The following is a 13,773-nucleotide window of genomic DNA, read 5'->3' as shown; positions in this document are numbered from 1 at the left end:
AGGGAGCAGAATGGGCAGCTCCGCGGAGCTCATGGACATTGATTGTGGTCAGGTGATTGGGTGTCACTTGTGTCATACGTCTGTACGCGAGATTTCCACTCTCCTAAACGTCCCTAGGTCCACTGTTTCCAATGTAATAGTGAAGTCGAAACGTGAAAGAACACGTACAGCACAAAAGCGTGCAGGCCGATCTCGTCTGTTGACTTACAGAGACCGCCGACGGTTGAAGAGGGTCGTAATGTGTAATAGGGAGACATCTATCCAGACCATCACACAGGAATTCCAACGCTAAACGACGCCTCGCTTGGCGTAAGGAACGTAAAAATTGGACGACTGAACAGTGCAAAAACGTTGCGTGGAGTGGCGAATCACGGTACACAATGTGGCGATCCGATGGCAGGGTGTGGGTATGGCGAATGTCCGGTGAACTTCATGTGCCAGCATGTGTAGTGCCAACAGTAAAATTCGGAAGTGGTGGTGTTATGGTGTGGTCGTGTTTTTCAGGGAGGGGGTTTGCGCCCGTTGTTGTTTTGCCGTGGTACTATCACAGTACAAGCCTATATTGATGTTTTAAGCACCTTCTGGTTTCCCTCTGTTGAAGAGCAATTCGGGGATGGCGATTGCATCTTCCAACGCGATCGAGCACCTGTTCATAATGCACAGCCTGTGGCAGAGTGGTTACACGACAATAACACCCCTCTAATGGACTGGCCTGCACAGAGTCCTGGCCTGAATACTATGTTTTGGAACGCTGACTTCGTGCCAGGCCTCGCCGACAGACATCGATACCTCTCCTCAGTGCAACACTGCAGGAAGAATGGACTGCCATTCACCAAGAAACCTTCCAGCACCTGACTGAACGTATGCCTGCGAGAGTGGAAGCTGTCATCAAGGCTAAGGTTGGGTCAACACCATACTGAATTCCAGCATTATCGATGGAGGGCGCCACGAACTTGTAAATCATTTTCAGCCAGGTATCCGGATACTTTTGACCACATAGTGTATTCGCTACTCAGGAGAATTCGTGCGAAGCGATTTACATAGCAAGAGAGCCCAACGCCAGACAGATTCATTGGCAAAAAGCCCAGGAAATACAGTGCAGCAGCGACTGAGGTAGCTTGGGAGAAACGCCTTCGACGATACTTGAATGTTGCTCGTGAGGGTGGGATCCGTACACATAGCATTGTCAGGGGAATGAGAGAAACGCGAAGGTGTCACAAAGATTGTTAACCAATCCCAGTGGCCGATGCTGCAATAAAAGCGTTCTGCATAACGATGTGCTTCAGTGAAAAATTCGGAGAGCGTACAAGCCAATAAAAGGGTGTAAAAAAACTTCGTATGCAAAATTTTTGAGTGTGTAAGAGGAGTTAAAAAGGAAGCTTCTTATGTGACAAAATTGGCACAGGTACATATTTTCCTCGCTGGTGGTCCGTGAAGGTTTTACCGCTACTGATGTTCAGAGACAAACTGCCACGTGATGAATATTGTTTGAAAGATGTTGCTGGAAATGTCGTCTGTTTGCATTAATGCACAACCGACCCTGCGTGCTGATGGCTGCCTAATCAACCAGGTATTTCACGAATAATAGCTGTAGCTTCAGCCACACGTATTTCGCTCTAGTGCTAAAGAAAATTTTACAATTACCATCGTTGAAAACGAGGTTCTTGAGCATATCAACTAGTGTCTACATTATTACAAAAGAAATGCCAATTCCATAGAGACTTCTGTTAAGGACCCCTGGAGATGAAAAGGTATGGTTAACTGCTTCAGCTTTAATGGAATTCTGCTTTTCCTGTACAACAGGTCGGAATAGTTGTGGCAAAACCACTCATAGCAGGAATAATTTAACATTCTTTTGTCCTTTGACCACCATATCCACATATCCTAGAACTACCAAGTAGCCATGCTTGTCCAAATGGTGCATCTCCAATCACTGAAAACAAAATTAAAGATACACGCAAAACGCTCAAGTACATTTCCCGACAATGATAAATCCAAAGCGTTTCATGAAAAATCTGAGGCCTGGGAAACAAAGATAAAATTAAAATAGAAATTTCATTTTGTAATGTTTTTTTTTCGGTTTGCTTATTTCTCATATTGGTTTACTGTTACATGTAATTTGAATGTTTAAGATAATTTTCATTTAATGTTCCGTCTCAGTTATACATTTTTAGTTAGATTACAGGTTTCGATCACTCTGGATTATCTTCAGATCTAAGTAACTCGTCTTGTCTACTGAGAAAAACATATCAGAACACTAGTAATCCAAATAAAGATAGAAGATGACGCAGACGGTGTCTTTCTTCATTAAGTCGACAGTTTGAATCTTCATCTTCCGTAAAACCTCCGTTTCAAAACTATCAAAGTAGTTCTGCGCAAACAGGACGGGTTGCTGACACAACAAGATGATCCAGAGCGATCGAAACATTTAGCCTAATTAACAATGTGTAACTGAGACGGTACAGTAAATAAGAATTTTCTTAACTATATGTACAGTTCGTAATCTCTCGAGACGATTATGTCGACTATAGTGCACTCTGAATGTGTTTTTCAAGAACAAAAATACATGTCATACGTTTATATATCAGAATTTCATTACATAAGATGCACAACTGAAGTTAATTTGAAAAACGACTTAAAAATAAGGGCTCCAGAGCAAGAAACGCTACAACTGATAAGAAAGGTCGAAACCGCTAATCCAGATAAAGATTAAAGTTGACCTGACGGTGTCTTTCTTCATTACATTCGCAGTTTGAGTCTTAACGTACTGTAAAATATCCGTTCCAAAACTACTGGAGGAAGGTGCGACCTTTCGGAGTGCCGTTACACGGCCAGTCCTGAGATTCCCGGCTCTCGGGCTCCTCTCCGTATCCCCGCCCGGCTGTCCCAGGCGGCCGCGCTGCGCTCCCGGTCCCCCTCCCCGCGGCGCCGCGCAGTTCCCGTGGGATCTCTCCGCTCCGCCCGCCAGCGCGCGGTGTTGATCAATGCTGGAATCGCAATTTCTCGGCAGTTTAGCGACGCCAGCTCGCCTGCCCGCCCGCGAGCGCTGCCGACTCAAAATGGCGGCCAGGCTCGCTCGGTTCGGGGAATCCCCTCTTTCCCGGGAACGTCGCGGCAGCGGCGGCGGTGGCGACGGCGGCGGAAGCAATTAAATAAGCGACGCTCCAGTTGGCCGCCGGCGTCGCTTCCGGCGCCCTCCCGCTTTACCGTCCCCTCCCCCCTCTCCCCCTCTTTGCCCCCCTCCCCCTCCTTCGTTAATTGCGGCGCCCTAACGAGATTATCTGCCGGACTGCGCGCCTCAAAGGGGCGCTTCTTTCGTACCAGCGGAACCGTGTGTAGGATAATTATTTCTGCTACCAGGGGGATTTTCTTTACGCTCGGTTTGATGCGGTCGTAGAGCGTTGTGGAAACAGCGCCGCGCCCGTGCGTACCGACCGTAGACAGATAAAAAGGCGCGTGCCGCACCACGCAGCTAACCACCATTGATGTGCCGGCGGCCATTGATGTCTCACCAGAGGGTGCACTGCGGAGGCAGGGAAAACTTATGCATCCCTGTCGCCCTGTTGTGTCACCCAGTTGATAAACCTGAAATTCAATTTAGAAAGTATCTAGAAAGTATGTGCTATGTAAAAATCGCACTTGTGGCGTTCGCTGTGTTATTCAATGGTTTGGTATTTAACTAGTTTGTAAATGAAAATGATAGTGTTATTTCATTACAGTGAGTAATTACAAAATAATTTTTTCTCCCGGCTAAAGATTTGGTCAAGTTAACGTTGTGTCAAAGTGTTGTCTGTAAGTTGTGTAAGTGTCACTAAATCACAGTTCATACAACAGATTCTATAAAACTATTTTTTATGATGGAAACAGTTATCTTCAGCAAAATGATCATTAAAACCACCGAATATCAGCCGATCACAACACTGACGTATGTTAACTGAAACAATATTCTTCACAACTCGTGAGTAATTAATTTCAGCTCCATACATCAGCAAGAAAAAGTTTGTTATATGGATCGTGCTAAGGGCACTGTTTTTAAAGAACCAATCTGATTAGAATTATTTTCACTAAAATGAGTTAGGAACCACCTGTGCACATTTACTTTTACGCATTTTTATTACCTTCGGCATTTATGTCTGCAGAGTTGCGTAATTTGAATTTGCCGCTGAGATAATTGTTAAGATGGCGGCAGACAATTGAGAGACCTTCTATTGTTAGAGAAAATTTCCTTTTAACAGGATAAGTATCTGAACTAATGCCGATCAAACTTTACTTTTATATTGTGCACTATTTAGACTAATTTTCATCAAGCAAACCTTCGATATTTTCGTAAGAAACACAGCTAAAAATGCGATACAAATCGCTGTCACCAATGGCTGCGCTCCTTGCAGCGGAAAGCAATAATTAACACAGATAATGCTTATTGAGAGAGGAATTACAGAAATAATTATTCACTCATATTTATAATAATAATGGACTCTATTCTCAAGTAATAATTAGCAAATAATTACAATTTAGTAACAGACATCAGTTTGATATGCGTCTTGCGTCCGCAATCTACAAAAGCCAACCAACAAAAGGGTAAATACAAACGAAGACGAACGCAGATCGTAAAAGGAATTTACAACTATCATTATCTTTGTATGATACGCATCGATATGTCCAATTACATCATAAAATATTATATAAATAATTAATATTTATCATCGTTTTGTTTTATTTCACTGCTTTTCCTTATGTCGGATGGATAACATTTATAACTGTTAGAGGCATAATTTCCTCTCGTCGCACTGTAGCTAAAATTCATCTCGTGGATGTTACATACTACACGCAAAGATACGGAACAGTAAAATATTTGTCAATAACAGTTGTGCATATTGTACGTGCTAGTATACTACAGAAGTAAAGTTTAGAAGGGAGGAGATGAAGTACGGGCGGAAATAAAGTTGTGAGGAGAGGTCGTGTGTCGTGCTTGGATAGTGCAGTCGGTAGAGAACTTGCCCGCGAAAGACAAAGGTCTTGAGTTGGAATCTCGGTCCGGCACACAGTTTTAATCTGCCAGGAAGTTTTGTGTCAGCTCACACTTCTCTACAGAGTGAAAATCTCCTTCAGGGAACATGCCCCAGGCTGTTTCTAAGCCGTGTCTCCGCAATATCCTTTCTTGCATGGCTCGCAGGAGAGCTTTTGTGGAGTTTGGAAGGTAGGAGATGAGGTACTGGCGGAAGTAAAGCTGTAAGGACGGTTCTCGGTCACGTTTGGGTAATTCAGGCGGTAGAGCACTTGTCCGCGAAAGAGCCTGAGTTCGGGACCTGGTTCGGCAGGCGGTTTTAATCTTTCAGGAAGTTTCACACTCCACAATCTTTTTAAATGACTGCCTTCACTATTAAGAACCCACAACACGACAATTTTTTGCAGCACCATGTATAAAAAGGACGGGCATGACAGCCATTTCAGTTTGCGACTCCATACAGTACGGAAACCTCTTAATCGTGCCACTCGAAACCCCCTCAGTCACGCATAGTCATTTGACAGACCGCGTATTCTCCCAGTCACGTTTTGCATGGTTTTGAAGCCTTCTGATTTAAGAAGGAGAACACCCATCAATCGGATTTTTAAATTTGTTATATTTATGTGATGTGTAGTTCAGAACTCAAATATCAGTAGGCCAAAGCAAGTCGATGAAAATATAAAAAAATCCCCTAGAAGGCTATGAAGTTTCCTGATCGCTTTAATATACTAAAATGAGATCTATTTCTTCGTCGATGGGCAGCGCTGTCTTTGGTAGAGTGCTCGTCTGCCACGTAAGGGTCTTAGGTCGGATTCTTGCACGATGCAAATTTTTGAACAGAGACACATGTTTTCTGTCACCTTTTCCGTGAAGCATACAATACATACGAAGGAAAAAAACAGTGGCACTCGAGTCTGGTAATCACTGCTTCGACTCTCATTTCGGTCATTATTTTTTTCTTCTTTTCTCGTCGGTTCGAATACACACGTCATTTAAATAGAAATTCATCAAATATCTGCTAGTGAACAGTTATCCAACTACCATGCTTTTGAAAAATGCACGTCTTCTTACTCTTAATTACAAGGATTCTTAATTACCGAGCTCTATATGCAAAAGGCAATGTCCTTACTCATTCATCATCACCCAGCCCAAACCGCCAAATAGAGAAACTTGAAATTTGGAGAGAGTGGTGATCTTACACTGTAGGCACCATTTAAGAAGGGATTTTTTTTAAAGATCTTTCCCTAATGGAGTGAAATAGGGGGTGGAAGAATTTTTGGAAATATGTTGCTATTAATGCAGTTTTGAAGCTAGAACTGGTTCCTCAATCAAAAATAAAGAACTATCTATTTCAGCATTTATCGAAATTTAAGCTCTATGAGGGTGAAACAGTTGGTGAAAGTTTTTTAGAAAAGAAATCATTATGAAAGAACTATTGCAGCGTTTTTAAAGCTACCTTTTGAGAACTGTTATTCGACTTCTCAGTAAGAAATAAAAAAGATACACGTTTCAAAGTTTTTGGTAATTCAACCCCTAAGAAGGTGAAATAGGGGATGGAAAATTTATGGAAATATTTCGTTATCAAGGCATTTTCGATGCTATATCTATGAGAATTTGTATTTGCCTTCTCGGTTCGAGATAAAAAGTAACGTACTTCAGTGTTTTTGGAAATTCGACCCCCAAAAAGATGAAAAGGGGTCTGACCAAATCATTGGCTCAGCATTGCCCAGCCCAAACCGCTAAGGATAGAAACTTAAAATTTGGGGAGGATGTTGATCTTACACTGTAGGCAACACATAGCAAGGAAATGTTCGAAATTCCATCCCTGCGGAGGTGAACTTAGAGATGAGACGTTTTTTGAAAATATGTCGCTATTGAGAGAATTTTGGTTAGAAATACGAAAACTGGTATTTGTTTTCTCGGTCAGAATTAAAAAAAAAAAAGATATGTGCTTCAGCATTCTTGCCAATTCATCTACTAAGGGGGTAGCATAGTGGTTGAGAGGTTTTTTGAAAATAAATCATTATTCAAGTACCAATAAAGCATTATTAAACATACATCTATGATAACTGGTATTTGACTTCTCGGCTAGATACAAAAAAATACTTGAGTCGGTGTTTTTGGAAATTCAACCCCTAGGGGGTTGAAATAGGGGATGAAAATTACGATGCCAATATTTCGTTACAATAAAACGTGTTTAAAGATAATTGTAAGTAATTTTCCTTTGACTTTTAAGGAAATATTTGGCAACGGCCTTGCCCGTGAGATCACCGAAGTTTAACGCTGTCGGGCGTGGTCGGCACTTGGATGGGTGACCATCCAGGCCACCATACGTTGTTGCCATTTTTCGGGGTGCACTCAGCCTAGTGATGCCAATTGAGGAGCTACTCGACCGAATAGTAGCGGCTTCGGTCAAGAATACCATCACAACGACCGGGAGAGCGGTGTGCTGACCCCACGCCCCTCGTATCCGCATCCTCCACGGACACAGCGGTCGGATGGTCCCGGTAGGCCACTCGTGGCCTGAAGACGGAGTGATTTTTTGAGTGCTTCTAAGGAAATATTTAGCAGCAGACGAAAGTTTCCATGGAAATCCCATGAACTCAAAAGCAGAATCAACAAAAACTTCCAACTCTAGCGGCCAGAATCGCTTTTTAGTCAAAAGGACATTAGGAGAAGACCACCTATCTATTGCCTTAACTAGCGTGCAAAGTATAGGAGGCGTTGCAGTTTGTGAGAAATATAAAAATTCGATTAAAGGAAAAAAAATCTGTGTAGACGATACAGTCAATATGAGCGTCAGTGGCCACTAAGCTAGTCTTCTATAAAATATTATCTAAATTTTAATAAATATTTTTTCAGCCTTGTATTTATTTCGCTTCAGCGAAACTTGCTTGTAATATGAACCTCTGCCTAAAATTTTTGCAGGACTGGGTTTCGAACCCAAGGCATCTACGCTGCATGCAGTAACTTTAAGCCAAGCGGCCACCGGCCGTATGCGTGTGCTATACGATATTAAGGGCACTCGGTAAATTTCAAAACCGATTTCCTCGAGAATGTTTGAGAAGCGCATTGAACTGGTTTTTTTTAGGTTGATATTGTAGTACTGTACTTCAAATACCACAGATATAAAAAATGTAAATAATAATAATAAAACAACATAATAAAAAGATTCGACTGCCGTGTGGTCCTCTAAGATACAGTAGAGCACCGATTATCCGAACTTACAGGGGACATAAGCGTTCGGAAAAACCGGTTTATCCGAATAATCTAACTGTGTGCTTTTATTTGCCATTTCAACAATAAAATCTACAAATATTTATAGTAACATGAATCTCTTTTGTTATTACAAAGGCAAGTACAGTTAAGGCTGTATGCAATGCAGCCTACTAAACAAAATTCGTGTTATAATATGGGTTTCGCATGTAAAATACATATGCATAGAAATAACGCTTAAAAATCCTTGATTTTGGTCTGCCTAAACAAACCAACCCGCTTACGAGCAACTAAGTCAAGCACTTTTTTTAAACACATGTATGCGACACCGGTCGCTTTCATCTAGACTTCAAACCATCGTAGGGCAGTGTCTGAACAGGTAAATGCTTCAGAAGCAGCCGGTATATATTTTCATCTTCATTTTCTGGATCACTAATTGATGAGATGCTGCTAGGGTCAACTTTACCAGTAACGAGCTTTACACTTTCGCCATCCTGCATGATTCGATGCCCTGGATCTGCCTCGTCTACACTCATCCATTCTTCAACATCTTTTTCATCACATTCACGGCACTTGAATTGTTTCAGCATATTGAGTATTTCGGACATATCTTTCTGTTCGGCATTTACAATTAGGCTGAGAACTTTTTGCCATTCTTAAAATTTTATTCCAGGCTTTTTTTTCAAATTCTATGCCTTTACACTGCCCCACGCTGTTCCAGTCACATAGGACATATCTTTGAAATCAATACTTTTCTGATGTCTTGACAGACTTTCTTACAATAACTTGTGGAATAATTATTTTTTATAATTTCTTTCGAAAGCCTCAATAACGCCTTGATCCATGGGAGATTAGGTGGAAGAAACATCACTTTTATGAACTCTCTCTGTTCATTTAAGACATCACATGATGGATGAGTTAGTGCGTTGCCAAAGAGCAGTAGTGTTTTCTCCCATTTGCCATTCTTTAACTGATAAGCTTTTACACTGTCTACGAAAACATCCATAAACCATTCCGTGAAAACCGTGCCATCCATCCAAGCTTTTGTGAGGTGCAGACGTAGACATTGCAAACATATTACCGTGTGTGAAACAACGCGGTTTCTTACTTTTACAGATGACGAACGTAGGCAGTCGGTAGCTACATGTGACATTAGCACAAGCTAAGGCAGTAATACAATTCTCACTTATTTTAGGACGAGGTGCTGCTAATTTACAATATGTAGCAGCAGTTTTTCTTGACAAAGCTTTTCAAATGAGCCCAGTTTTGGCAGCATTGCTACTGTTTTCGAGAGCATAATCTTCGTTACTCAATACGTTCATTGGTTTGATTGTGAAACAATCAGCTGCTGAAGATTTAGCAGACAGTTTTACTCCTTGAATTTTAAGTTTATGAACGCCTTGCCTTGATTTAAAGGATTTTAACTAGCCCGTGATTGCATTAAAATTCGGCGGCCCTCCAAGATTTTCATTCAATGGACTTATCTTTCCGTGCAGAATGTGGCCAAAGATAGGTTCTACTTGTGAACCACTTGTAGACTTCACGTCTAGATCCAAGTTCATGGTGAGCTTCGTAGTTTTACGACTTGTCTATGCATCAGTAGAATCAAGTTTAGATATAAAATCCGTAATTGTGCTGCAGATTCACCATCCTCGAACCTTTTATTAATCTCGTATTTACCTCTCATAGAAAGGACAACACATTTACGTATAGGCATTTTAGATGATAAGTTTACCTTATGCGGTAAAGCTGACACAAGTGATCGTAAGAGAACACAGACGGTTACTATTGTCGGCGGCACCTCGATGAAGCGGGAAGGATGGCGATCGTGGCGGAGGGCGTTGGGGTGCATTGAGGGGGGGGGTGTCTGGGGGGGGGGGAGATAAGACTGCAGTGGGGATGGGATGGGAAGCACGAGCGAGAGTAACAGCTCGGTTACTCGGTTGTTCGGTAGACCGACGGTCGAATAATCGACGCTCCACTCGCTTCATGGTAGTTGTTATAAATGTACATAATAACTTATGCTTTTGTGACATAATTGTGTAGAAAGAGTCATTACTTAGCGACAAAATCCGATGTCGACGAGTGCTTCGTTGAGGGCCACCTAAATGACAGTTTTTATTGCACTGCTTGTAAGTGGACACGATGGCCAGGCAGTGACCGATATACACGATCTGAATTGAAACTTGTTTCCTCCCGTTTTTACCATTGTTTATGTGAGCAAATATTGAATGTGCCATTATAAATAATGACAATATTACGAAATAATGTATCATAAATTTAGTAATTACTCAATAATATTAATAGGAATTATTATTAAGCTATGAAAATAACTGATCTGTTTCCATACAGAGATGGTGTACGAATATAATCGCGAAGGAGACAGTCAGCTATGGGATCCATGTGACATAGCCAGTGCAATGCAGGCAGTGAGGAGGGCATGGCTTTCAAAACTGCTGCAACCTGCTAATCGACGCCCAAGGAATATGTTGAAGAAGGGAGTTTTGAAGAAAAATTTGGGTGCCACTTGCAATAGGGAAATATATGGAGAGTTTCAGAAGAAAAGAAATTTACGGCCATCCGCTATTGTTGCACGTAAGATTTTTCGGGATAAGAGTAAAGGATCTGTGATGGTAGCATTTGTTCTGTTAGAGAGAAGTAATCTTTCGCATAATTATAATAAGGATGCCAAGATGACTGAAACTTCGTGCATTGTTGGTTTCCCGAAAAGGTTTCTAACACTGAGGCTGTTAAGTGGCCAGATATGAAATGTGCGCCCTTGAATAGTGAGCGGCTGTTGGTTAGGACGAAAACTGTGCTTAAAAGTGTTTGAATCATTGTACTTTACATTTCCTCGGTGCTAATAATGATGATGTGTAAAGAAACTAATAATTATATGTGTAACTAACTGTCAGCACGTAATTTGTACTATAAATAAGTTCTTATTTCTCTCAGCACATTTGTTGAAATTTTTAAATGGTTTTCTCGCTTTATTTAGCCCCTTTTAGCTATGTTACGCCCTACCCCATCAGGCACAATGGCTGCTCGGGCCTTCCTTTTGTCCAAAGCGAATGAAAAAAATCATGCAGGTAGAAGGATGGACTGGCGTTACATCCTGTGATTTGGGAGTTTCTGAATCGGTTGCACTCTAGCCAAACAAATCGCCAGACCTTACGGTGGCCGTTATGCCCACTCTCCCCAACAGAGACATGTTTCACTTGGTTTCTCCCGGCAGATAAAACGTTCAAACAAATTACGGGACACGTGACGTAAACTGCAGAAATTTCGACGGGTGAATGACCCTTCACGAGAGCGCAGTACAAGAAAATTAAACCTTTGGAAGAGTGGTCTATGCCGAAAAAGTACCGTAACACAGCACATGCAGAAAGAAACACACACACACACACACACACACACACACACACACACACACACAGGCACCTCAGACAACTAGCGCCACCATACAACCAAAATTGACCAAAGTCAGAAGTTATCGAAAATGAATACTCGTGTCCAAAGGGTTGGCATTTAAAATTAACACTGTTCTCTCATTTGACCCTGTAGAGCAGGGGTTCCCAACAAAATTTTCTCGACGACCCCCTCATCGAGCATGATTGCTACCTTGTCATATCACAGGATCAAGTACCCAAAAAAGCCAAATTAAGAGTCTTTTCATACGTTTTCTGTTTCTGGTACTTAGAAAAAACATTGACATATTCATTACGGAAAAAATATTGAGCTTAAAAGTTCTCATGCAGGAAGCAGCCAAAACAAAAAATCTGTTATCATACGAAATATATTTAATATATTTTTTATTCTAATAGCATCTTGCGGACCCCTCTGGCAAGCTCGCGGACCCCTTGGAGTCCCCGGGCCACCTGTTGGGAACCACTGCTGTAGAGTGTAAGACTGGTTTCTCTGGTTGTGTAGTGATGCTGGTCGTTTACGGTAACTAGGTTGTCTTTCTGCGTGTGGTCGCCGAAGCCTCTCCTACCAAGGGTTTCAATTTCCTTGGACAGCACTTTGTCGTTGCATTTGCGCCTCGAAAATGACAGGATGCTCATCTGACGAAATACAGGTGGATGTCGTAGACTTCACCCGGCTCCATTCCTATAAGTTGTTTGAACCAGAGAGATTTCAGTTCTTCATCATTGGTGTTATAAAAGGTCTGTCCTCTCCCATCATTGCAGTAAATCCTTTTGACCTCATTTTCGACTCTCTCTACCTTCGTTCGTTCTGAAGTGTCAACATTCTCGCGTTGTGGACAGAAGACGTACATTTAGCTACGAACCATTCGTTTATTGACGACTCGATGCCGTAAATCACGCGGGTTTCACTACAGGTCACTATTTTTGTCATGTTCAGAGGTTTCCGGAAATCAGACGCTATCTGAGATTCAGTTTTTGCTTATTCACGTTGTTTATCAGTGGGTTTAAGCTGCCGCTTCCATGGTACTCTTTGACTGTGTTCTTCGAAGGATGCTTAGCAAGGGCTGTCTGACGGATGTACAACACTATATTATTCTACTGTACGAACAAATCTTTGTCAGGAACCAGTCCTGAGCTATAAACAGGGTGTGTTCCAATGCGCATAAATCACAGACGGTTGTGTATTGTTTTAAGGATAAAGCCACCAACGTCGATGGGGCAGGTGATTGTTTCCATACACGTGACTGATTGCACTGCTGGTTCAGTACCAGTGATACGTTAATTTCTAACTATTGGTCCCTCATATCAAAATAGCTTAGGGTACTCCAATATCTGTACAATTCTGACTCTAAAGATATGGACTATCCTATGTATAGTGGTCCCTCCTGTGGTAGGCCTATACTCTGTACACATACATCTTTCAACTATTAGGGGTAATACCTTAGCATCCTATTGTGGTACACCCTATACACAAACATCTTTTAAATGTGGGTTCAGAACAGCACAGCACAAAAATTTATAGACAATACTGAAACTTGATGAAATGTATGTATTCTCCACGAATTAAAAATCTCATCGTCCCAATTTGTCACGAATATTTGACGCAGTTCTCACTTTTCATCTGTCTGTGAACCTCTCTTCATTTATTAACATTCAGATATGTTTTTTAACAATCTATGATCTGATTGTACCAAAAATACTTCAGTAAAAGAACGTACATAAGCAACAATAGGCTATTACCTTATAAATTTACGTTGATGGAGTGTTACAAATTCTCAGTCGACTATTTAGTACCATTCGTTGTAACAATTAAATCACATGATCCCAAGACAAACTAGTAAAGCAAGCAGTGGAAACAGATGGATTCGCCATCGCCGACAACGGGGGAGACTCCACTATAATCGGACAGCGTAATGCTGAGTGTCTGTTGTACTACCGTAGTGTGATGCTAACAGATTATGCACAGATAATTCTGTACACTAATGTCATTATGCGTTTCTATGACTAAGTGATATGCAAAAATAGATCGTCTGCTGCGATTTTTCTTCCTATTCCTGAGGTTCCTTTATACCTGATTTTAAATTTCCTGCCAGTTTGACCGATGCTGTATGTCTTACATTAAAT

This window comes from Schistocerca americana, chromosome 7 (genome assembly GCF_021461395.2).
Source record: "Schistocerca americana isolate TAMUIC-IGC-003095 chromosome 7, iqSchAmer2.1, whole genome shotgun sequence".
In the NCBI taxonomy this organism is placed as follows: domain Eukaryota; kingdom Metazoa; phylum Arthropoda; class Insecta; order Orthoptera; family Acrididae; genus Schistocerca; species Schistocerca americana.
Note: the sequence above shows the minus strand (reverse complement) of the source record.